We start from the raw sequence: 26849 nt of genomic DNA, 5'->3' as shown, positions 1-26849 counted from the left end.
CTCTAGAAGGCTGCTGCTCATTTGGCCTCCCAGACCTTTGGCCAGCACCAACATCTCCCCTCCTCAGTGATTACCTCCCGTTGAATGCTACCTCTTCTTCACTAAATGGGTTGTTTAGGCATGGGCTTGGGGTGTATTTTGACCCGAACAGCTCTCTTTGTGAAGATAAAATAACCATGAAAAAGGTGGGATGGCCGCCGCCACATCAGCCACTGATACCCCCTTGCCAGTTTGTGAGAAGGAGGAGAAGACAGTGGTGGCTGCTGCGCTTGCACCTGGGCCATCAACTTCAAATGCTGCCACCTCTATTTTCTCACAGGGAGAACAGTCCAGGTGAAGTAAAAAGTCTGCCACTGTCTCCTTCCCTCCCCCCTTCATAAAGAGGATGAGGAAGAGGCCATTGTGTTCATTCCTGGATGGCCCAGAGGCAGCACCCATCAAGAGAGAGTGGGAGTCTGCACGTAAGTGTCCCCTCACACAGCCCCCATGATCAGCCCAGTAGGATTACAAAGTTAGGTCAAGAGAGACACTTGGGCTGGCATCATGTGACATTAGGGTTGCCAATTGCCAGGTAGTGGCTGGAGATCTCTCGGAATTACAATGTATCTCCAGACTACAGAGAAAGGTTCCCCTGGAGAAAATGGCTGTTTTGGCTCAATGGCATCATACCCCGCAGCGTTCTCTCCCCTCCCAGCATCCTCCCCCAAAGTCTCCAGGAATTTCCCAACCATAGCTGGCAACCCTATGTGACATAGGCTAGAAATGACATGGGTTTTCAGAGCTATTTTAAACTTCCTAATATTTTACTGATAGAATGGACTGTGCCAAAACTGCAGGTGGTGGATCACCATCTCCACCCCCAAAATCTCCAGGTATTTCCTAATCCGGAGCTGGCAACCCTAGTAGGGAGTGTTCAAAAATGTGATTGTAATCATCACCAACCTTGAGTCTGCTACAGGCCATTCTTTCACCTCATTACCACCTCATTCTGTTCTCTGTTTAGACCAGGCCTTAGCTGTGTCCCAACTAGGTGTACATAAAAACAGTCAATAGAAATTGGCAGTGAATTCTAAGTAAACATGCCTAGTGACTTAATTGGGGTTATACAGCGGCCTAGAATCTTTTGTTTGACTACTTGGAATTTGAATGTGTTCACTAAGGCTTTCTCAAGTTAAGTGTACATGGGATTGCAGTCCTACTTATGACTGAGGTCTAGGTCAGATATTTACTGGGCCTTCATCAATCTTGACCTAATAGAGGATCAGCTATGTCCTTCTCTCTGCTATGCATGATAATGTCATATAAAATATTATATGATGATGTCATATAAAATGCAAACTCTGACCAGAATATCTGATTGTGAAGATTAATTCAATTTGCACAACACAAATTGAGCATATCATTTGGTATTTTTATATTGCATCCTTATTATGTGGTGCCTTATACTTTGTCAGACTATTGTGTTAAGCACAGGGGGTCTCCATTTATTGGGGGAAATTAGCTGGAGACTATATAGAGTTTTGCAAGAGGCTGGCGTGGGAGTCTTTTAACCAATTCTGCTCCAGGTGAGCGAGCCAATGGAAAGCGACCCAATAAAGAGGAAGCTTTATGAATTTTAAGGATTTTATTAAAAGTAATCAAATTTGTTGCACACACACACAAAATTTCCAACACATACAGAGCTCAGAAAATAAAGTTTTGAGAGTTTAAAGGTTTAAAGTTACCTTCCTGAAGAGCGAGGTTCCAGAATGGCAGTTGCAAGAGTGGGGGGGGGGAGGACTGCACATAAGTGTAGGGCTCACTTTTTGTGTACAAGGGGGAAATGGCAGCAGCCTGCTAGGGCAAATGGACATATATTTATACCCAAGGAGGGGAGGAGGAGGTATGGTCTCCCTGCAGTTGGCAATGCCTTGTGATAGCTGGGATACTTGACATTAAGTGTCCAAGCAATGAGTCATAGAGCTGAAAATTAAGGCGAGGTCCAGAAGAGATGAGTCAGTGGGCTAGGTTGGTAAAAGGTTAGGATTAGGGGTACATCTGAACAGGCCTAAAAAGATATGGCAGGATGCTTGTGTTCTACTACAGGAAGGATATAGAAATGTAAATGGCTTATCTTAGTCCTCTGTTGTCTTCATGGAGAAGCTGCAACATTCCTTTCAGGGGAGGATATGGCACAACTTTGCTGGATCAGCCCTGTCAGCTCGCTTCAGCTTTGGCACAAACAAGATGGATGCCAGGAGACCCCTTTTGCCTCTGGCTACACAGCACTGCTCCATCCTTTGCACACTAGCTCCAGTCCTGTACACCATGCAGGGTGTCCCAGGCTTGCTCTGGGTCTGTTCAGATACCATAACAATTGGACCATTAAGGTCAGTATTATCTACCCACTCTGGTAGCAGGTCTTCAAAGTATTAGACAGAGGTATTTCATATCACCTAAATCTTTTTAACTGGAGATGCCTGATTCTGAACCTGGGACTTTCTGCATCCTGAGCAGATCCTCTACCACTGTGCTATGACTCCTCCCAATATTGTAATATTGGGTTGTATCCAGACTAAATTTTCCATCAGTGAATGGAACTTTCTGGCCTCCTCCCATCCACTGCAGCTGAGCTGACTCATCCTCACAAAATGCTGCTTTTGGGGAGCAGAAGGAATGACATAAGAGGGGTCTACTGGGGGGAGAAGGAAGTGGTGCAAATTGTCAGTGTGGATCCAACCCATTATCAACATGGTAGAAAGCAGGCATGACCCTTTTCCACTGCCATGAAGATTATTGCCATCCCAATAAATGTCTGGTGGGCTTACATTTTTCTGGCATGCTTTTATTTGTATTTCATTAGGAATAGCCTTTTGTAGAACAGAGGAATGCATTTACATCAGGTATCACTAAAGGCCAGTGAGCATCCAGTACGAATGGGATATAAAATATTAATATGCATTTTGGCATTCAGGTTTATGAAATGAATGTGCCCTATAAAACAATTACCATACACATTCCCTTTATTTAAAAGAGACACATGCATCAGATAACTGAAAACTATATGGGGAAGATAATTAGATTCAAGTTTTGTCCTCTAGTTATTAGTTGTTTCTCTCCCCTTGTTCATCCTTAGATGCATTTCTTTGTTAGGATTATGCATGCATGCTAATTCATTACCATGTGGTTTCCCTATTCTGAGGCTTGTCAAAGATCTAATTTATGTGCAAGACTGAAAGCTGTTTAAATGGATAATACGCTGCCTTCATGATACATACCACCCTCTTTATGCTCCATTAAGTTCCAGCATTGGCTTTATAAGCTATGTACCAATTATTTCTTCCCAAGAACAACAGCACAACTTTTCCTACAAAGGACAGCAGATTATGTAACGTGCTATTAATCTCCAGGTGTGCTACAAATATTGAATACATTCAAGATCCGAGGACTGAGTTTTAAAACATAGACAATCCCAGATGGTAAACGGAAAATATTGGAATCAAAATGCTACTGTGTGTGGTGCTAGGTGAAGAAATGGCCAGCTTTTGTAGAAATTGGTTGTTTTCTAGTGACCATTATTGGTAGGCTGACCATATTTCCCTGAGACAAGAACGGGATATTGGGATGGCAAAAACGGGACAGGGGTTATATAATATTCTGTAATCATGAAAAAGCAAGATGATTAAAAAACTTTTATTACACAAACATATTGAGCTTCTTCAGTGACAGAACCCATACAAAAAATTAGGTAGACGTAGAGGGGGACTGGCTAAAATCAAATTGAGAAATTTAAAAATAATACTGTTTATTTAATAGTACATACCACATTTCACTATATTTTAGTAGTTTTAGCTAATCACTATATTTCTCAGACCAAGAGCTTAAATAAAAATATTTTTTAATGCTCCTGGGGCCATGTTTTCTCAATATGTTCCAACTATACATCAATAGGAACAAGAGTACATGGATGCCATATTCAGAAAAATAATGTGCAATAGGAAAATATAGGAAATATCCACTCTAGTAAATAAAAATAATTGTAATAATTTTATATAATTGTACAGCAACATGATAAATATTAATGGACTGCTGATCTCATACTGCCCTTGTAAAAATCTGTGGTGAGACCACTCTTGGAATACTATGTACAGTTCTGGTCACCACACCTAAGAAAGGATATTGCGGAGCTTGAAAAAGAAGCAGTTAAAACGCTTAGGGCTGTTTAGCTTGGAAAGAAGACATAAGAACATAAGAAAAGCCCTGCTGGATCAGACCAAGGCCCATCAATTCCAGCAGTCTGTTCACACAGTGGACAACCAAGTGCCCCCAGGAAGCCCCCAAACAAGATGACTGCAGCAGCACCATCCTGCCTGTGTTCCATAGCACCCAATATAACAGGCATGCTCCTCTGATCCTGGAGAGAATAGGTATACATCATGACTGGTAGAAAAGCCATGGATAGCCCTCTCCTCCATGAACATATCCACTCCCCTCTTAAAGCCTTCCAAGCTGGCAGCCATCACCACATTTTGGGGCAGGGAGTTCCACAATTTAACTATGAAGCCTCCTTCTTTCCAAGTTAAACAGCCCTAAGCATTTTAACCGCACCTCATAGAGCAGCTGCTCTAGTCGCCTAATCATTTTGGTTGTTGTTTTCTGCACCTTCTCAAGCTCTGTAATATCCTTTTTTAGGTGTGGTAACCAGAACTGTACACAGTATTCCAAGTGTGGTCTCACCATAGATTTGTACAAGGGCAGTGTGATAGCAGTTTTATTCTGTATTCCTCGTCTAATTATGGCCAGCATGGAATTTGCCTTTTTTACAGCAGCCACACACTGGGTTGACATCTTCATTGAGCTATCCAGTACCACCCCAAGATCCCTTTCTTGGTCTGTCACATCACTTTACACTTGCTTACATTTAATGCCCATTCTTCCAGTCTGTAGAGATCCTTTTGGAGCTCTTCACAGTCCGGTTTTGTTTTAACCACCCTACATAATTTGGTGTCATCTGCAAACTTGGCTACTTCACTGTTCAACCCCAACTCCAGGTCATTGATGAACAGGTTGAAAAGCACCAGCTCTCAATCCATAAATGAACTTGTCCTCTTATCCCATGACTATGAAGTTTGCTTAGTAGTCTTTGTTGGGGGACTTTGTGTATTTGGATTTCCAAAAGGCTTTTGACAATGTCCACAGGCTCATTCCTGTCCACATGCTTATTGACACTTAAAAAAAACTTTAATAGGTTAGTGAGACAGGACCTACCTTTACAGAAGCCATGTTGGGTTTTGCTCAGCAGGCCTTGCCCTTCTATATGCTTGACAATTCTATCTTTAATAATGCTTTCCATCAATTTACCTGGAACAGACGTTAAGCTAACTAGCCTGTAATTTCCTGGGTCCCCCATGGAACCTTTTTTATAAATGGGTGTTACATTGGCCATTCTCCAGTCCTCTGGTACAGAAGACGGTTAAGGGGAGACAGGATAGAGGTCTATGAAATTATGCATGGTACAGGGAGAGTGGACAGGGAGAAGCTTTTCTCCCTCTCATAATACTAGGAAGTGGGGTCATCTGCTGAAGCTGGAGGGTGAGAGATTCAAAACTGATAAAAGGAAGTATTTCTTCACACAATGCAGTTAAATTGTGGAACTCCCTGCCCCAGGATGTGGTGATGGCTGCCAACTTGAAGGCTTTAAGAGGGGAGTGGACATTTTCATGGGGGAGAGGGGTGTTCTACTAGTTAAAATGTCATGATGCATACCTATTCTATCCAGGATCAGATGAGCATGCCTATTATATTGGGTGCAGTGGAACACAGGCAGGATGGTGCTGCTGCAGTCGTCTTGTTTGTGGGTTTGCTAGAGGCACCCTGTTGGCCACTGTGTGAACAGTGCTGGACTTGATGGGCCTTGGTCTGATCCAGCATGGCTTTTCTGATGTTCTTCTTATGTGCAATAAGGAATTTGAAGCAGAACATGGAACATGATCAACTGTATTTTGAATGTTCAACTAACAGCAGAATTAGGCACCTTAATGTAGAAAACCACAGCTAAAACTGCAGGTGTAGCCAAGGCATTTTGTGTCCCACGTATTCCACCCCTGGGGCTGTCAATCCAGTCCCAGAACACTTCTTTTAGTCCCAGGGGCCGTCATTCCAGTCCCAGAATACTTCTGCTGGTCCCAGGGGCTGTCATTCCAATCCCAGAACACTTGTGCTAGTCCCATGGTCTGTCATTCCAGTCCCAGAGTAGTGTATCTGGGCTTAGAGACCCTTCCTGGAAAATCCATTCCACATTTTCTTTGCAACTCTTTTTGTGCTGTGATGTATTTCAGTGGAGCCCATGCAAGCCAATTGGCATTCCAGGCTCCCAGTATTTTCAATGGGCTGTGCAGCCTCTCCCATTGTTTCTAATGGGCTAGCCTGTCATTCGTTTTATTACATCTCCCATTTAACACATCTGCTGAATGTGCAATTCAAACCCCACATTTAAAATAAAACCGGGGACATTTCTGCAGATATTGTTGGGTCCTGGTGTTATTTATTTATTTATTTATTGCAATGAAATCATGCACAGGTTGTTTCTTTCAAAAAGATTTAGGGGTATGGAAGATATACAAAAATTCACTGTAACGTATGTACAGGGCTCCCATACAAACACAAAATTCCTATGTCTTGTTGCAAGTGGGTGTATTTTCAGAACCTCCCAGGCGGCACGCACCCCCCAACCCCAACTCACATCAATAGAACACGATTTAATAAAAGTGGCCTGGAGTTTTTGCAGCACATGATTTCCCGCCCTTTTCCGGAGACAGCTAACCATTCTGAAAAACGAGCTGCAGCCTTCTCGCTGGAAACCAAGTGAGCCGTCGCCTCTTGCAGCGGACACAAGGCTTCTATTTTCGCAGTTTTAAAGGACAATTACGTAACCCCTTCACTTCTTTTGACAAAAAGAAGAAGAAGCTGCGTCTTACCTGGCTGCTGCTTTCGCGCTCTACTGTCCCTCCCTGGAAAGGGGGCCTGAGGTTAAATGAGTACCCGCGATGGTCCGGAGGTGGCCGGGAAAGAGGGGAAGGCAAGCCTCGTGCATTTTTTTGGCGCGGGCCTGTCGCTTCAGAGGCTTGCAACAGCACAGTGGGTGGGAATGTGTTGATTGACGGGGCACGTGACGTTTTGCTTCCACCCGTAACTGGAAAGTTGTGCCTTTTCTTTCCAGTTGTAAAATAAAGCTGCGCTGTGCAGGCAAGGCAACAAAACTGGCTTGGCTTATTTAAAACGGGACAAAGTGGGCTTTTCAATGAAAAAGACGGGACGGCCAGGAAATGTGACAAAAACGGGACTGTCCCGTTCAAAACGGTACGTATGGTCAGCCTAATTATTGGTCAACTAGTAGTTAGAAGATCTGAAGAGAAACCAGAGTATGACCACTCAGGACCCAATAAAAATTGAAGCGATGGCAAGATTTCTACAGTTTGCAATCCAAGAACGTGAGCGCTTGTGTAAGGCTGGCCTAGTACTGTAAAATTATGTAATCCACTTAATTTGATTTTATTGTAAAAATGATGGAGATCCTTGTACCGTATGGTTTTATGTATTTGCTTTTGTACACCTTATTTTTATGCTAATAAAGGCTTTGTTGTTGTTGTTGTAGTTAGAAGATGCCTTTGATGATCAGATGTTTCTTCTAAAAGCATAGGCGGTTTCTGCTTTCTGGTCATATTTCACATATTCCAGTCCAGGATTAGGAATACCTTTTGGGCAACTGGAACACAGACAGGGAGATGAAATACAAGATTTTTAGCTGACTGGAAAAAGGAGCCTTATGGATTTCAAAGATACACTGTTTTGGTCTAGACTGGCAAATGATATTGCTCTCAAAACAAGAAATGTCTTTCTGGTGCTTGGCTGTTCCTCCACACTCAGCATCTATATTCTTAAACAGATAACACAAAATTTTTTTTAAAAAAACCCATCACATAATATTCTTGCATTGCCTTGGGGGAGGAGAGCAGGTCCTAGCTCCTCTGTGAAGAGGGAATTCACATTGACTTCCGTAGGAATTGTATCTGAGTCAGAATGGCAGAAGCAGTCCCCTTCTGTGGATAATTGTCACCCAAATCAATAGGAGACCAAGAATAAAATATTCGCCTAATTATTTAGTGCCAAAGTCCACATAGCACTTTGGAATCAGTCCATAGTTCACCCAAAAGGTTGGCTTTTTGTCCCTGAATATAATGACAGTCTTTCAAAAATTGATAATGAGGAAATAAAATAAATCAAGGAAAGTTTGGTCTGATAAAGTAAAAGAAACTAAGACCCTTATTGTGGCTATATGTACACACATACATTTCAACTTGTTCTCCAGTGTTCTGGTATATACACCTTCCTTAAACATTTATTCTTGAAACAGAGAAGACCAATAAGAATAAGCTCTTTTTCAATTACACCATTGGTTAAAATATTTTTCTTTTTGTTATTTATTAAACTGCTGTGAAATATGGCTATCAGAAACACTAATATGTGTTCTGATACTTAAATAAGTCTGGTTTATGATTGCTCCCTTTCTTCTTGGAGCACATCAGTAAACCAAAGAGACAATTCCCTGGATTTGGTAGTCTGTAAATGCTTTGTATCCAACCAGTAATGATGCATTTTAGAATGACAAAGATCAGTCTGAGTTATCTACTTTTTAAGCATACTTTATTCTAATATTTTCTGAAGCATTTCTCTCTATTATTCACACCATGACTAATAGTTTTTGATCCTCATATTCTCTAAGACCTTTACTAAAGGCGTATACCCAAGCAAATGTGGTTATGTTCAAGGGGAAAATATTTCATCTTGTGGCAGCTTAGAAACATAAAGATTTCAAAAGATGGTAGTGGAAAAAGAAAACAAAGAATGCCTTGCTCCAGATAAGTCCCAAACTTATCTGAACACTCAGGACCCACCTTCTTCTTCTCCAACTTTTTTATATATCTGAGAAACAAAGTTTTGGGCATCTTTAAATTTTAGCATTTTCTTCTGTATATTTTCACACTGGGCAATTTCAGTTAAGATACACAGAGCTACCTGCTTCCATATTCAGAATTTCATAACGGTGGAAGCTTTTTATTCATAATTAGGGTTGCCAGCCCTGACTGGCACCCAGGTGGGAGAATATCGGGAGACGTGACTGGAGCAAACTATTTGGTGTCAAACCAACGCCTGAAGTCACTTCTGGTATGAAAGTATAAGTGACATTATCACGTCAGTATGACACTCTAGGATTCACCCAAAACTCTCATGTTGACACAATGTCACTTTTGTTTTGTGAAGTTGGTGCAACACTGAATCACCCTCTCCAGTTTCACCTCAGTGCCCTGTCAGGTGTTGATAGGGAACAGGGGCCCAGGCCCCCATTCATAGGTAATAAGGGACGGACATGAAGATGGATGGACATTAAGATTTTTCTAGGGCAGCCAAATGGTTGTTGAATATGCAGACCTCTGGCCACATTAGAAAATTGGGGGGGGGATTCAAAATCAATAAAATGACAGCACCATTGGTAAACCAATGTGAAATTTTGAATACTGACAAGCCTAAGAATGCTTTAGGGGAGGGGCTCACGTAGAGCAGCTAAGTGGCATGCAGATGGTCCCAGTTTCAATCCTCAGTATATCCAGTTAAGAATCAGGTAGTAGATGATATGAAAGACTTGAAATCCTAGAGAGCCACTGTGTGTTTGAGTATTGACCTTGACTGACTGATTATCTGATTCAGTATAAGGCAGCTTCATGTGTGGGAGTGAGCATGATTGAATAGACCTAAGTAGGACTCTACATAGACCTGCTTAGTATTGCTGTCTCTCAAAGTGCTAAATAAATCTTCAGAACTGATATTGTTGTTGAAAGTTCTTGCCTAGTGTTTCAAGTCTCCCACTTTACACATAACACCACATTGGCTAGAACTTGATAGAACTGAGACAATTATTTGAGCTTGAGGATTCAGACTAGAAATTAGAACAAGCATAGTATTTAAGTGCTTTGGAATCCCCAGAAGTGAGTCAGTACTAAGTTATAAACTGGTAATGATCATTTCATTATCTCTGGTAGAGATCTGAAAGAAGAAAAGGATTCAAGGCAGTACATAACAGACCTTTTTTAAAAAAAAGGATATTTCAAGTCCTTTTCTATGCATAGCACATTTTTCCCATTATGGGAAAAGGTCTTCTATTTAATTTTTTGCTCCAAGTAGTCCATTGATGTGTTTTCCTTTGTGCCTTGACAGAAAATGGCAGTGTCCTAATTCAGACTACAACACCAGTTCATTGATCAATAAAATTAATTTGTTTTTAAGAAGAAAAAGGGTTTCAGAAAAATGGATTTGGGGGAGAATCTGAAAGATTGCAGGTATAGCTTTGTGATATACAGCTTTGCCTGGTCGATGTGAATCACCGGCAAATTTCTATTTTTTTATTCCTTTTCATGTGGCTTATAAGGAACCCTCTGCCGGAATCTATTGTTCACAATCCCACTGGAGGTTTAAGGAAATGCCAAGCCATTTCACTGCAAGGCTCAGCTGTTGGCATAAGGTCAGAATCACAGCACCAGAGGTTTAGTTTGTAATCATCATTTCTCCAGAGTTCATTTCAAGCACTCTCTTTTGGCTATATGACCCTTCACTGCTTCAAATACTTTTGTTCAATGGATTATGAGTTGATGGCTGTATATCCTACTGCAGTCAAAGAGACAGTCTTTTCAAAACAGGATCAAGGCTACATCGAGGCCTGATGTACCTGTGATACGTTCCATAAAGGAAAACAAATAATCCAACCAAGGAGGACTGATGCAAATTTCCAATTCTAAATTCATGCATCTTTGATGGGAATCTTAAAATTCTAACTGAATTCAGAGTAAACAGTTTTTTATGTATGGGAATTTAACTTTGGGCTTGGCGCTCTCTTGACACACACTTTTCTGGAGTACTGCAGAATCACCAGCAGAAATCCGGATGTGTCTGAGTCCCTGCCCCTTGAAAACACTGCTTTGTAATTGGCGGTACTGTTTATTGTGAGAAAAACGTCACCACCACCCCTTCAGCTCCCCTCAGAGTAAACAGATAGTGAGAGATAGTGAATGATACTAGGTCACCCAATGAGGGTCATGGGAAGATTTAAATGTGGGTGTCCCTACTCTGTCCCTTTTACTTCACTGGATTCCGCTGACCCCATTTCTATAATTCTACTTTTATTATTTTCTCCCCAAAACCCCTTATTTACCAGAACATTTAGCTTTTAGATGACTAATGTTCAAACAAATATAGGAGATTCACTCAGCTTTGAGTCCTTTTTCTTGGCATTCATTTGTCCAAACACCAGGATGTCAAGATCTCTACATTTACAAGCAGCACAGATCTTTACAGGTAACCTTTTGAAGCTGAAGTTCGATAGATGAGGCAAAACCGTGATTTATATATGAGTTTTGTTTTTGCAACAAAAGCCATTCTCGCACTGTACGAGGAGCAACCGACAAGATGCATTAATCAGACCTTAATTAACAAGGAAGAAAGGTGATAATTTACATTTATTCTGGATTGACACATTGTACTTTATTTAGCAAATGAGAGCTGTCAGGCGCTACCAGTGAACCTTAGATTGAAGATGGAGGGTTGAAAATGTGTCTACTGCCTGCCGGAGCCTTTGTAGGAGGGAGACTTCAGTGTGTTTATACAAGGATCATTAGACATACCTCATGCTAAGCTTTCATGAATCTTTGAATACGTAACGCTCAAAGGTCATCAGGTATGAAATATTTTATCATGGCACACTGTCATCATCAATGAGAAATGGTGATTTATCAAAAATCCAGTTCACATATGGCAACTGGATGAGTTTCAAAGCATTGCTAGGAAATCCATAATACTTGAGGGAAAGGAAAGGATGAAAGGTTTGGGTACCCCAAAGTAGCCATGGGGGTAAGGGAAGAGAAGGAGGACAGAGAAGGAGACAAGGAAGAAAAGGGCTTCACTGGGGAGGAGAGGTTTCATTACTCTACTAGCCTTTGTTCCTGGAATTCAGGTCAAAGCTTCAGGGATTCCGAGACAAAAGTTGGATACCAAATTCCATGCTAACTCTGGCTTAGTTTGACAGTTCAAGTTCCTTTATGGTATCTCCACAGTCAGAGCAAAACTCATCTTTTTTCTAAACTATATTAATACGTTTTGATACAAATATTGCCATTAAAATTAACATCAGTTTCTGTGTCAGTTGCTATAGATAGGGTATATTGCAGTCCTAAGCAGAATTGCACCCTTCTAAGTCAAATGAAGTCAATGTGCTTAGAACAATGTAACTGTCTTTAGGATTGTACTGTGAGTGTTGTAAAAATGCCACATAACATTAAAAGAAAATGGCAATAAATGCCATCAAAGGATGGAAAACTGGACATTTGCAAAGAGAATAGGTGGCTGAAAACGGTCCTCCCAACTATGCATAGAAATTTAAAGAAATATGAAAAATTATGACACATCCCTTGGCCCCAAAGACAGTTCCCACTGAGTATTGTGATATTCCCAGGGCTGGTTCATGGGATGTGGAGTCCTGCTAATCCCACTTGTGGAACCCTTGGAGCTACTGAAACTGGGTCAGCTGCATACAATCTAACTATGCTTGGACAAAGTGGAGCCCCCTAAAGTGAAGGCTAAAGTCCAAATTGGGCTTCTTCAATGGAAGGGAGGAGAGATGGATTTGGGGATTGCTATTTTATCTTTGGTTTTCGCTGGGAATGTTTTAACTATTATTGTAAACTGCCTTGAACCAAGAGGAAAGGCGGGGTTTAAATGTTTCATTAAATAAAATTAATAGTATGGATGTTGGGAGCAATCCTAAATAGAAGTACTAAGAAGAACACCCCATGTTATTCAACAGTGCTTACTCCTAGGAAAAGTACTTTAGGATTGCAGCCATTGTCTGAAGACACCAAGTCTCTTTCCCCCACCTCTGTCAGAGGAAACTCAACCCTTGTGTCTAGCTCAGGATACAGTGAGTTTATGCGTGTGTGTGGGAGACTTACCATAGGATTACTACTATATGGTTACTACTCACCTCACTATGTGGCTACTACTACTAGACTTCTCTTGATGGTTTTAGTAATGCTAAATCTGAAACTAATAGAATAAAATAGAATATGGCATAATCCAAGTGACCAGTTTAGCTCCTGCCCTCTTTCATCTTCTGAACCAACCTTATTGTTATTTTCACCATGGAGATTAGTAAACCTATGACAAGTCATTCCCTCCCTGCTGTATTCTGAACTAAAATTCACTACAAAGTGTAAGTTTCCTCTGATGGCAGCTGCCATTGACTGGGCTCATGGGTGGTTGTTGGGGCTTTATGTCATCATGAATCAGAATAGGGGGAGGAAAGGAACGTAAGGAGACTGACCAAGGATGGGACGTAATAAGTAAGAAATTGATGTAACATTGAGTTCCTGGGAATCATTTTAGAGACTATGGCTTCCTGCTCTGTGTATATAATACTCAGACACAGAATTACTGATCTCCTATGTGAATCCCACACAGAATGGAAAATGTTATACATGCTATTGTACAGAAGGTGGACAATGAACCAAGAGACATTTACCTTTATATAACCCATGTTATACATTGAAAACATGTGTTTCAGGCACCTAAACAGAATTGTATATGTGAACATCACCAGATGGCCCATAGAGGAATCAAATAGATTACATAATCAGTAGCAGAAGATGGAGAAGCTTTATTCTTGCTGCTAAAACAACACCAGGTACCAGATTGTGGTACAGACCATGAAATGTTAATATTGAAAATTAGAATAAAGCTGAAGAAAAACACCAAAACAAAAAACAATCTAAACAACATTTCTGAAGAGTTTAAAGACTATGTAAAAAGAAGGGGAAAATTGCATTACTAAGTTCAAGCAAACATGAAGCACTGTTGGTTAAATCCAGAGATATTATCAAGAAATGTGCAAAGACTATTCCTGTAGCCAAAAGAAATGAAAAGGCTCATTGGATAACTGATGAAATTAAAATAGATGAGGCTTCTGTAAGGACAGAATATGGGGAAAAAAAACAGACTGTCAAAAAGGTCAGACAAGGATATATTTCAGTTCCCTAGCTCTTCAAACTATATGCAGAACATATCATAAGGAAAGCTGGATTAGATTTAGATGAAGATAGAATGTATATTGGAGGGAGGAACATTAACAATTTGAGATATGTCGATGACACCACATTACTAGCAGAAAATAGTGAAGACTAGAAACAATTCCTGATGAAGGTTAGAGCAGAAAGTGCTAAAGCCGGATTACAGCAAATGTAATGACTACCAGGGAATTACACAGCTTTAAGGTTGACAGTGAAGAAATTGAAATTGTTCAAGATTTTCTATTCCTTGGCTCCATCATCAACCAAAAAGGAGACTGCAACCAAGAAATCAGAAAGAGACTGAGACTGGGAAGGGCAGCCACGAAGGAGCTAGAAAAGATTGCTGGTGATCAAAATCAAGATAATTCATAGCATAGTATTCCCCATTACTACGTATTGGTGTAGAAGTTGGATAATAAAGAAAGCTGTCAGGAAGGAAGTTGATTCATTTGAAATGTGGAGTTGGAGGAAAGTTTTATGGATACTATGGGCTGCTGGGTAGCCCATTCCTGAAGGGGGGTAGATAGGTGGCGGCCAGAGGTGGCACAGCCACGCTGCCTCCAGAGCGGCTTGCTGCCATTGAAGCAAGCAGAAATAACAATTTTAAAGTATTTTTCAGGGGGGGGGGGACTATGGAACTCCCCATAGAGTTCCTTGGGGCCACATCACAATTTTGCAGGCACCTGCAAAACACCTGCAAAATGGCCCGTTTTTGGCTTGAAAAGGGTTAGGAAGCTGCCTAAAGGCAGCTCCGCCCCCAAGAATGCCCTCCAGGATGCCAGTGCAACTGCACAGGTGTGGGAAGCTCGCTCTGCTGCGCAGCTCCCCAGGGCCGGTGTATGTCACCCTGCGCTGGCAAAATAGGTAGAAATCCAAGAGAACAATGGAGAGTTTGCCCACCATTCCTATCTTCTGTTGACCAATAAGACATCAAGATATCCCTACCTTCTTCCTTTCTTATCAGCAAAATATAAAGCCCCTTATTTTACGTCAGGATAGCATACAGGGATCTAGAGTGAAACCACTGATCTAGCACAACCTTCTACATTGGCCTCTTTCAGCAGCTTGAGGCAGCACACAGGATTGGTCCATAAGTGTTTTAGCTTGTTTAGCATTATAAATAGTACATTAAGTAATAACATACATTTTTCATCTTCAAAGGTCTTCACTAGCATTATTTAATTAATCCTCAGAGAGGAGAGATTTCAGTCCATTAATTGGCATATTAGCTTCACCCACTACTCCCCAACCATGAAGCCAGTTGAGAATAGTGTGTTATAAATAGCAAATGAACGTTTGTATTAATTAATCCATAAATTTAAAGAGGGGCTTTGTAGTACTAGGATGTATCATCTCAAAATGTTGACTTTCTCTAATATAGCAGTGGTAGCAAATATTTGCCTGTAAAACCTTAAAATATATTTCCTACCATTCAGTATAGGTGTGGATTGTGCAGTGCAGTTTAGTTGAAAGTGGTGATTTTAATTTGCACCAGTAAATACAATTAATTGCAATTAACCAACAGGCATTTATAGATGGTAATTATCTTTGTTTAAACAAACACAAATGAGTTATCTAACAATAGGATTTTGCTAGTGGCTCAGCAAAATATTATATTCTGAGGCTCAGAATCCAGAGGAAGTCAAAGTGAGAGACAACTGGGGAATAGCATGGGTGAAGCCCATAGGTAATTGAAACAAAAAGTATTTTTTTCATTATTAACTTCAAAAGGAAAAGCTTCTCCAAAGTGATGAATATTTTGTCAGCTAAAATTATTTGTCTTCAGTAATGTGAGGCATTCTTAGAAAATGAGGATTTAATATGTAACCAATTAGTAAAAAAAATTAAGTCAATTACCATACACAATTTTCTGTGTTAAATGTTAATTAAAGCCAGGGGTATTTTCAATAAAATTAATATGGAGAAAACAAATTATGAAAAAGAGCCAGTTTAACCTAACCTATTAATCTATTAATCAAGAATAGAGCTAGCTTTCTGGAGATATATTTATTGCCACTGCTAATTTAATATTTGGAGGTTCATTGCATAAGCAAAACCTTTACAATTTAGGAGATCATATTTCACAACAAACGAACACAACTAAAAAAAGCTCCTCTAATTAGCAATGCATCTCTACATGCAAGATCTCCTTTGAAACTGAAGAAGGCCTCTAGAATGAAAGGAAGTTTGATGAATCTGTCCATAGGATATAGCATTGGTGAAGAACAGTAATCTATCCAATTCTAAGAACATTTTGGTCATTATGAAGCAATGTCAAAAGAAGCTTAGACTTCTGATATGTAACATGATTGACACAAAGCACAGAAAGAAGGTCCTATCCCATTTGTCTTGGCTGGAATTCCTGTAAGGCAAAGTTATTGTAAATCCCTCACATCTAAGACCAAACTGTGATGCATCCCTCAGACATTTCCTACCCTCATTTAAAAATGAACCTTTTCCATCATTGCTTTGTAAACCCCAGAACAGTTATAACTCTCAAACTCCCTGCCTATATTCAGAAGAAACCAGCTTAAGCCATAGCCTGGTCTGGAGTTTCTATCACAATGTGAAGTTTTCACGTACGGGTCACTTTAGAGTGATTGTGATAAAGTGATAAGTAGGGCTGTTAAGGGAAAATCTCTTATTTACTCTTTACCCAATTTCTCCCTGAAATCCAACAATTATTTTCTTTTCCTCTCTTTAGGAATTTGGACTCAGTTTTTAACCAATTTCAGATTGATCAAAGAGAAATGTGAAGAAAGCAGGGGCAGGAAAGGAGGTTCTATAAAATTTCTAAATTTCAATCTGTAGATTCTCAGAGGCAGATGATGTCGTCCCAAACCTTCCTACCCTCCTGCTAGAGCACCATCTGGTGGTGTAAACAGAAAACAGTAAATGGCATAGAGAGATTTTGCACATTCTTTCTTATGGTTGTTTTGAAACATCACAAAATGTAATGGTGCAATTCTGTGCAGAGTAACTCCATTCCATACTCTTTCATACCTTTGGACTTTAGCTAGAGTAACTTGGAACAGAGTTGCACTGTAAGAGATTTAACAATACAATTAAAAATGTAAAAGTTGCATGTAAGAAATGTATGCATCATATTTATTTATTTATTATTTACATTTATATCCCGCCCTCATTCCCGGCAAGCCGGCTTGGTAGACTGTTCCACCTTGTTGAGGACAGCTGCACACTCTGTGGGCTGGGGACCACCAGTAAGTTGTTGATCCCTGAGTGCAAGGCTCTCTGGGGGGTATGCCAGGAGAGGTGGTCCCATAGATAAGGCAAAAGGGTTTGGAGCTCATATCTCGGGACCCCCTGACCCAAAGTCTACAAAACTTGGGGGGTCTCTTAACAAGGCTCGTCTAAAGCTCCGCAGAAAGTTTGTGGTCTGTACCCCCAAAAATGTGCCCCCTGCAGCCACGGAAAGAGAAAAGGGGGGAGCCCATATCTCGGGACCCCCTGACCCAATGTTTACAAAACTTCAGGGGTCTCTTAAGAAGGCTTGTCTAAAGCTCCACTGAAAGTTTGGGGTCTGTACCCCAAAAAATGCGCCCCTTGCAGCCACGGAAAGGAGCGAATGTGCACAAGCACCCCCCCACACACAAGGATTTCTCTCACTCTCTCTCTCCCCGGCCCGGCCGCACAGCAGCTGATTCCTCCAGTACTCAATCCTGACTGATTGGCCAGAAGAAGACCCAGCTTGGCCACCGATTGGCCGGGGGAGGAGAATGCTGCTTACTGACGGCCCTGAATTTGCCGGATTTATTCGTGAACTCCCGAACTCGCTGAATTCGGCTCCCCCGGTTTCCCGCCATTTTTGAGTTCGGTTCGTCCCGAACTAAAAACCGCCGAATCAGGGGAAATTCGGCTGTTTTTCGGTTTGGGCCAAACCAAATCGACAGCCCTACTTCTGAGTCCTCTTGCCCTCCAGGTGCAGGTGAATTAGGTTGAAGTTAATGTGATGAATGTCTCTGAGATTCAAGACAGAGTTTTCAGTCAGTCATTTCTATCGCCAAGGTACACACAGTATCATCCATGGTTTTCCCCTCTTCCATTTAATGCTTATAGCAACCTTTTGAGGTAGATCAGGAGAGCACATGACTAGCCAAAGCCACCCAATGAATTCCATACTTAGTTGGGGACTTGGAGCCTAGCAATGCAATCATGAGTTACACCCAGTTTAGGACTGCACTGTAGGTCTTCCTTGTCATACAGCACATTCCTGAAAATTTGGGCTGAAAGTCTTTAGAAGGCGGCATGACCCTGCCGCCAGCATAAGTGCGTGTAAAACTGTGATTACAGTCACTTATGCTGGCGGCGAGGCCAGTCCCTCCGGCGGCTGAACGTTGTGGGACCGCACCTCTCCTCTGGCATGGCTTCTCCATGGCGCAGGCCATGGCGTAGAGATGCTGCACCAGCACAGGAGGGCGTTCTGGGGGCGGGCCAGGGGGAGGAGCTGCTGGTTAGGCAGCTTCCTATCCCGGTTCGGCCTGTTACGCCAGTGCCGGGAACAGCGGGGTTGCGCCTGCTTTTTATCAGGCGCAGCCTTGTTGTTTTCAATGGGGCTTTTAGCCCCGGTAAAACAAAAAAAGGCCACGAAACGGCTTTTTTTTTAAAATGGTGTGCACAAATTGGCTTAGGAAGAGTTGTCACTGCGCCTTTTCCCCGCCGACTCCACACGCCGTTATTTCAGGAATTGGCTGTTAATCTGACATGATAACCATGCTGTTTCTCTTTTTTGCTTCCATTACAGTAACAGCTCCCAACCTCAGAACTCTCTCTCACAACTACAGCAACTTTTCTTTCACTTTAAATCAACCTGTTTGATGCAGTACAACCTTTGGGGAGCTCATGGTGATGGTTACAGGCCTCTGCACCTTAACATATAATTAAAAGAAGTGTATCTGAGTCATTGCCTCAGGTGAGTGCCTCCCAATGATTGACGCCTGACTATTCCAAGAACCCTGGCTTCAGCGCCAACCAACAATAGCAGCAATAGACATGTTTAAGCCTTTAGAAGACAGATTCCTGCTCTTTTATGTCACAAGCTATTGTAGAAGCAAGCATTTAGCAGAGTTAGCTGGGAATTTTCCAGCAGATGCATTTTCTAGTGTACTGTCCAAGAGAAACAGCTCCTCACTGTGGAGAGCTGCATGTTTTGGCCATCCAAATGGGAAATGAGTGCAGAATCCTAGAAAAAGAAGCTAAGTAGCAGGAGGGAAGGGAGTTTTTCCATGTCAATTGTTTTTCTAGTACCAATTAAAAGACAGACCAAGGAGTCATTCATAGGGCCATTTGAGTCATGAGATGACTACAACAGCTGCATTGCAGTTGTGTGCAATGACTATTATAAACATGTCTATAATTCACTGCCATGGTTGTAGCAATGATAGTGAGTAAAGGGAAGCTCCATATTTAAAGGTAGTAAACCTCTGAAGCCCAGTGCTAGGATGCTACATCAGGAGAAAGCCTTGCTTTATATGCCCTGTTGTTGGTCTTCCAGGGTGACTGGATGGCCACTGTGTAAAACAGGATGCTGGACTAGAAGGGCCACTGGTCTGATCCAGGAGAGTGCTGATGTTCTTATAACTATAATCAATAATGGTCAGGCGTGAAACTTTCAAAACAAGTCACTCAACGTTTGTGAACGAGACCAATTCAACTGATCTTGTGAATTGGTTGCCTGGCATACTGTAAGTCTAAGTGGCCAATTTTTCTTGCCACATCTTAACCAAAGGAAGTAGAACTTGTCCAGAATGAAAACAGAACTGCCAAAGGGTTAAATAAACGGTATGTTTTGCCTTCCTTCTTCCAGATTAAGGCAATTTGATGTCTTCCTGCTGAAGGTAAGCTCTGTTGAACAAGTGAGACTTTCTTGCAAGTAAACATGTACAGGATTTGGATGCAAAGTTCCCAGTTAGTTTGCATATTCCTAGACTAAGCTCTGATTAGGGAGGTTCTCTTTTCCAAGCAAGGATATGTTAAACTTGTCCTTTTATTTCTGAACATTTTTCTGTGCGTGTGGGGTTCTTGGGTAGTTTGCCTGAAAAAATAGTTGTGTCAACTGATACAAGCCGCAGGCATTTACAGTTTACGTGTGTAAATGTATGTTAATGCATGCTCAATAGTTCTGTTTGTACAACAATTTTCATTCCATTTCACTGCCTTGCCTTTATGCACATGCTCAATTTGAAAATAGGAAAGGAGTAAAGGAGAAGATCTGTCTACAAATGTAAACGACCATCCTAGGGAATGCTAGTTACTCTCTCAAAAGTAGTGTTGCTGGTTGCACATTATGCTTTGCCCATATATGCTCTATTCCCATATAAGTTGCTACTCTATATAAATTGCTACACATGGGATGTAATGCACAGTTGATGAACATCTGCATTTGGAGGCACATACCAAAGTTCATTCTGATGTACATTCCGTTGTTTCACAGCTCAGTCTGGCTTCTACAAAAATGTATGCATTCAGCCATTTCTTCTCTAGTAGGAAGTGTACTGGATAGAATATGACATAAGAAAGTTTACAGTAACAGTCCAGGAGTGAAATTACAGTCATTCACACTGCAAATCAAACTGGTTGGATTAACAGAGCACTGCTAATGCCTAAATATCACTAAAATATTGATATTGATAATTTATGATGTTTTAATAATTTTATTGAATTCTTTTTACTTGTAAGGTGCCTTGAGCAGGACTCTGGAGAGGCAACATATAAATTCCCTAAATAATAATAAATCTTTATGATGGCTATTAACATGGTTTTTTTTATTAGTTGTACTCATGTATTCATCTATAAGACACACAGGAGTTGCCTAAGAGAGAACGTACAGAAAAGCATGGTGTCCATCAAATACATCTAAGATGGAAATCCAGAACCGAAATGATTGCTACAAAGTCCAGTAAACAAAAATAAATAAGGTTGGTAAAACGAGGGGGGGGGAACGGCTGTTCCTTGGAGACCACAGGATCAAAACTATTCAATGGTCGCTTGACATTGATTTATGTACTTTTTTGTAATTTTTTTAACATCCCAGCATATATTTTTAAGGGGAAAAAAAGTCTTTTTGCGAGTATTAAAATGTGGGCACTTTTCTGAGGAAGGAGGGAGGGAGAAAAGGGAGTCATTCGGTTTTGTTTTTTCCCCTATCGCAACTGTGATCGTCAGATTCCGCAGCTTGATAACAGGTTCTTCTCGGAAAATAAATCCCGTGTCTTGTGGCTTTTCTGCATGTACTTCGCTGGATCCAAGTCCACCGGGCATTGGCTTTTAAGAGTTCACCAAAATGTAAATCATGCCATATAGGTAGTGAAAAAAGGATTGATGGTAAAATGCTAATTTGCACCATCCTTCCTTCTGGCAATATGCTAAAATATCTGCATTCATGATGGTGGTAGGGTTGTACAGTCTGGGTCCGCTCATGACGGGCCTGCTCATGTACCTCCAAATGTGTCAGCCACTCTGTCGCACACAGAAACATAACGCAGAAGAACATGTGGATGAGATACTCAGGAAGTACAAGAGGGTTGAGCGTATTACACTTGTCTATGGGATTCTTGTAGTTGGTCTTCAGTTCATCATAAGCTATAATATGCCAGATGGCGAAAAAGAGGGCGGTGGTGAGGAGGAGGGCCAGCATGTAGCAGAAAGTGGAGAACGTGAACGCCATGGTGGTGGCAGAGGGGGGAGGGGTAGGCCCGGGCCAAGAGGCTGAGACGGCGCGCAGGGGATGCTGGGCTGGATCATTCAGGGTGGCCGGGCCTGCGGGGACGGGCGGGCGGGGGGGGGGAGCATGACGGCTATTGACATTGATGGGGTTTTTTAGATATACAAACTTGATTTATAAGTATACTAAAAATGTAAAGCATAGGTGAGGCAAATGGATTGGCTGCAATTCCTTGCCATACCTGGGTTTGCTGACACAATGGGTGGAATGACCCACACTGCAATGCCAAAACACAATGAATATCCAGTGCCAAATGGTCCAGTTCACTCCATGAAAGAGCCATTTTGGCTGAGGAACCATTTTGCTTGCCTACTGCTGGCCAGACTAGAATGTACACAGATAGACAGGCACATAGTTATTAGGAGACAACCTGTATAGGAATTGTTCCTAACTTTTCTCATCTCTTCTGACTTTATCTGTGCCTTGAAGTAGCCTTCTTTCCTCTCTGTGTGATGCTTCCACACTTGTAGACATAAAATGGATTCACCTACTTTCCCCTGTCCATCTAAATATGATGGGGCAGATGGTCTCTCTCTCCTATAGCTTAATAAAAAGACTCCAGTCTCCAGGGCTATCAATCTACTTCCTTTTGCCAGCACAATATTCAACCCAAATTCTATTTCAAGGCAATTTTTGTCTAGTTTCCTGCTCCTCGATGTTATATGGGCAAAGGTTTTGTATTAAATATCTTTTCTGTATTTCTACTTAGTATTAGTTTATCTGTGTCAGAATCAAACAGAGGGACAATAATATTTTTCACAAAATATTTCCTGCTATATATAAGTGGTAGATTTCATTCTGTAAAAGGGAAGGATATGAAATATGGTGTATTCTCTGTTTGCCCTGGTTGCCAATAAGATTGTGTGACATGTTAACAAGCATTCAACGAAAAGCTTTGCTAGATTTCAGTTCCCATGAATGCCCTAGGATGCTTCAGAGCTAGAGAGGGATCCATAGGGCCTAGATACATCATGCAGTGCATACAGTGTAGCTGTTGTACAGTTGCCAATCAGGCAGTCGCCAATTTTATACTCGATGGTAGTAACCTCATGGTCCAAAAAGCCTCTTAAGTCAAGATTCTGGTACATAACCCACCAGGTTCAACTCTTACTTACCAGTTTCCATCTCAGCTTCATCCCTGACCTGCCAGATTCTTCCAGATCTCTGTCCTGACTGGCCATGGTCTGTTATCCAGCCTCCTCCAATGTACCAGGTCTCTCCCAAGCTTTGTTTACTTAAGCTATGCCCTCTGACCCACACCAGAAGAGTAATGCTTTTTTTAAAAGACATGTCAACAATCCAATTTGTAGTAATTCAGGCTAGCGTAGGGTTGCCAGGTACCCCTGGCAATTGGCGGGGGAGGAGGGGTGTGGGAAGATCTTACCCGCAGCAAATAGAGGCCTAGGACTCATTGCCGCTGGCACAGTGAAATCACTTCTGGAAGTGACATCATCACGTTGCTGACAACGTGGGAGATGCTCTGGTATTTGGGTAAACTTGATGGTAGAAGCTGTTCTTATCATAGAGTGGGTGTCTATCTGTCTTTAAGTAGAGAATTAGACACCCAATGAAGAAGTGAGCTGTGGCTCACGAACTGCAAGAGGTTCCGGGATTTACCTGGAGCCAATTTTGGTGGCCCGGGCTGAGGGGGGAGGCAGTGGGCATCTGGTGGGCTGGCAGCTCCTTGTGGGGCAGCAGGGCACATGGCATGGCTGGTCTGCTGCCTTGCCCCGCTGGGTGCCGGGCTCAGCTGTTTGGCTAGCCCAGCCAGTCAGGCTCCTGGATCAGGCTCAAATGAGCCTATCAGGAGCATGAGGGGGTTTGGTGGGCGGGGCTGGGCAGAGCACGAGGAGAGTTTTCACTCTGGTCCACCTGCTCTGCATTTAATGGGAACCGGCCCACCACCAGCTTCAGTCCATTTCCAGCTTTGTCCCGGCCCTCCCTCCCTATTTCAGGTTAGCATTGTTATGATTGTGATGTCACAACTTAAGCGGTGTAAGAATAGGGCTGGATTCGGTTTGTGGGGGAAAAGCAGCCTGTGTGCCCCTTTCCTCTGCCTTGGGGGATCCCAATAAGGGATTTTGGGTGAGGACTCCAGTTAAGACACACCGGGCTCAGGGGCTGTCTGGATTGCCTCTTCCCAAGTGGTGGGGGAACCACCAAGTGACTCATACCCAGGTGGCTTCCCAGTACCGCCATCCCTTGCATGTCTATTATCCAGCCCTCATGCTATGCCAATTCATGTTCAGCTGATGGCCAATAAATAGTTGTGGCCATTCCTTTCCAAATCTGTGTTAAGTGTTATGATTAAAGGATTGAATATCATTATGTACTAGGGGTTAAAGGGTTGGCTGTATGGCCTGATGCCTCCGCCCTCAATTAGCCCTGGGCCAGCAATAGACACACAATGAAGAACTGAGCTGTGGCGCACAAAAGCTCATACCTTGCCAGAAATTTGTTAGTCTTTAAGGTGCTACTGGACTCTTGCTCTTTTCTACTGATATTGACAGACTAACATGGCTACCCATCACTATCCCCTAAGGTTTTCTTGTTGAATTGCATGGATTTTCTTCTGAAAGAAGTTCATGAATTTGTGCTTAATACAGTAACATTGGCAAGGTTAATACTTGGAAGAAAAATATAATCCCAAAGAAGGAGGAGTGGCTGGAGAAGCTGTCCGGGTGTATTCATCTGAGTAAACTAACCTGTCTTTTACATGGCCAAAAGTCCGAAAACTTTGTAAATTGAATGTTCCCCCCTCCCAGAATGTACAGTTCATTTGAGCTTTTATATTTTGTTGTTGATGTATTTAGTAATTTCTATTTTAGACTCTTGTATTTTATTTGGTCTTTTAAAATAAAGTTTAAATAAATAAATAAATAAATAAATAAATAAGCATTTAAAATGCAGCCGGGGCGACTTGGGGGTGGGGTGCCGACTCCCGGCTCTTGTTGGTGTGTAGTTGACACCTTTGTGTGCTGTCAGGAGCCTGGGTGTGACCTTAGATGCTTCCTTATCAGTGGAGGCACAAGTCACAGCTGTGGCCTGGATGGCTTTTTACCATCTCCACCAGGTCCGGCAGTTGGTGCCTTACTTCTCTTGACCTGACTTAGCCACAGGGATCCATGCAACAGTCACCTCTAGGCTAGACTACTGCAACTCGCTTTATGTAGGGCTGCCCCTGAGAATGACTTGAAGACTCCAGCTGGTACAAAATGCCACAGCAAGGTTGCTTACTGGTACCTTGCCGCGAGCTCATATTACACCAGTGCTCCGTCAACTGCACTGGCTCCAGCTGGAAGATTGGGTCAGGTTTAAGGTGCTGGTTATGACCTTTAAAGCCTTATACAGTCTGGGACCTTCGTATCTTCATTACCGCTTCTCCTGGTATGTTCCCCCGAGAAACTTACAATCACAGAATAACAACTTGCTAGTGGTCCCTGGCCCAAGGAATGTCTGGCTGGCCTGTGCCAGGGATTTCTCTGCCCTGGCCCCTGCCTGGTGGAATAGTTTCCCGAATGAGATCAGGGCCCTGTGGGACCTCCAAGCATTTCGCAGCCTGTAAGATGGAACTATTCCACCGGGTTTATGGTTGAGGCCAGCGACAGTTCTCCCTATAAATACTGGCCTCCCTAGTCCTTTTCCCCATCCTGCAGTTGAGCCTTTATTATTGAGCCATTATGATGTGATTTTAGCACCATCAATGGAGACTATTCACTGAACGATTTGGGCTATTTAAAATGTATTTAAATTATATTTTTATGGTTTTTATTGATTTTATTGCCCTGTATTTGTGAGCCGCCCTGAGCCCAGCCTTTGGGCCAGGGAGGGCGGGGTAAAAGTGAAATAATTAAATTGATTAATTATATATAAATATTTAACAATAAAATAAGGACACGGGCATAATGGGATAACTTTTAGGAAAGGGCGGCAGTGGTGAGAGCTGAGGGAGAGCTTCCTTGAATTTTCAGTGTTACCCACCAATAGTGATATATCACAATGGGTAGCCATGTTAGTCTGTCACGAGCCGTAGAAAAGAGCAAGAGTCCATTAGCACCTTAAAGACTCACAGAATTTCTGGCAGGGGATGAGCTTTCGTGAGCCACATCTGAAGAAGTGAGTTGTGCCTCACGAAAGCTCATACCCTGCCAGAAATTCTGTTACTCTTTAAGGTGATACTGGACTCTTCTTTTTTACCACCAATAATGAACAAGTTAAAAAATAGGTTATAGGTTTGGCTTTTTCTGAGTTGATAGGGGTGTGGATTGGGAGGGTGTGTGTGAAATATTCAAACAGTCTCCCCACCTGCTAGGGCTGCCATCCTCCAGGTACTAGCTGGAGATCTCTTGCTATTACAACTGATCTCCAGCCGATAGAGATCAGTTTGCCTGGAGAAAATGGCCGCTTTGGCAATTGGACTCTATGGCATTGAAGTCCCTCCCCTCCCCAAACCCTGCCCTCCTCAGACTCCACCCCCAAAATCTCCCACCGGTGGCGAAGAGGGACCTGTCAACCCTACCACCTGCTGTGGGGAATAGTACACTCAATCGACAGACACATGCCAAAGGCCTTCTGATCTACAATCATAGTCCACATGCCCCTCAAAGACTGGCAAGAAACACATCATTTAGCCAGAAGTAGAAGAATGAAGAGAAGGTGAAAACCAAAATGTTACTTTAGGAAACAACTCAGCCATGCAAGGAGAAAACTGGCAGGAGCTAGTTTTAACAGTAAGATAGCTTTTTCCCAAAGAACTGTGAATGTATGGTCTTTCCCCCTGGTGGTCACAAGTACTCTTTTCTCTTTTGACTGCTCAGTTCTTTCCCTCGTTGCTCAGAGCAAGACCTCTTCCAGTAGTAAAAAATACTCTGTATAGCAAGATCTGCCAATCCTCTGGCTTCTTTGCCAAGTTTATTTGCATAAAAGGATTCTATTGGATGGGAGACTATTTTTTTCAGAAG

At 42.1% G+C, this 26849-nt stretch overlaps 1 pseudogene; it reads right to left on the bottom strand.

Annotated features, from left to right (window-relative positions):
- Positions 1 to 21431: 21431 nt before the first annotated feature.
- On the bottom strand, positions 21432 to 21831 carry LOC130476847 (protein cornichon homolog 1-like; annotated as a pseudogene).
- Positions 21832 to 26849: the final 5018 nt, after the last annotated feature.

This window comes from Euleptes europaea, chromosome 4, assembly GCF_029931775.1.
Source record: "Euleptes europaea isolate rEulEur1 chromosome 4, rEulEur1.hap1, whole genome shotgun sequence".
Lineage (NCBI taxonomy): Eukaryota > Metazoa > Chordata > Lepidosauria > Squamata > Sphaerodactylidae > Euleptes > Euleptes europaea.
This window is presented reverse-complemented; position numbering and strand designations above follow the sequence as displayed.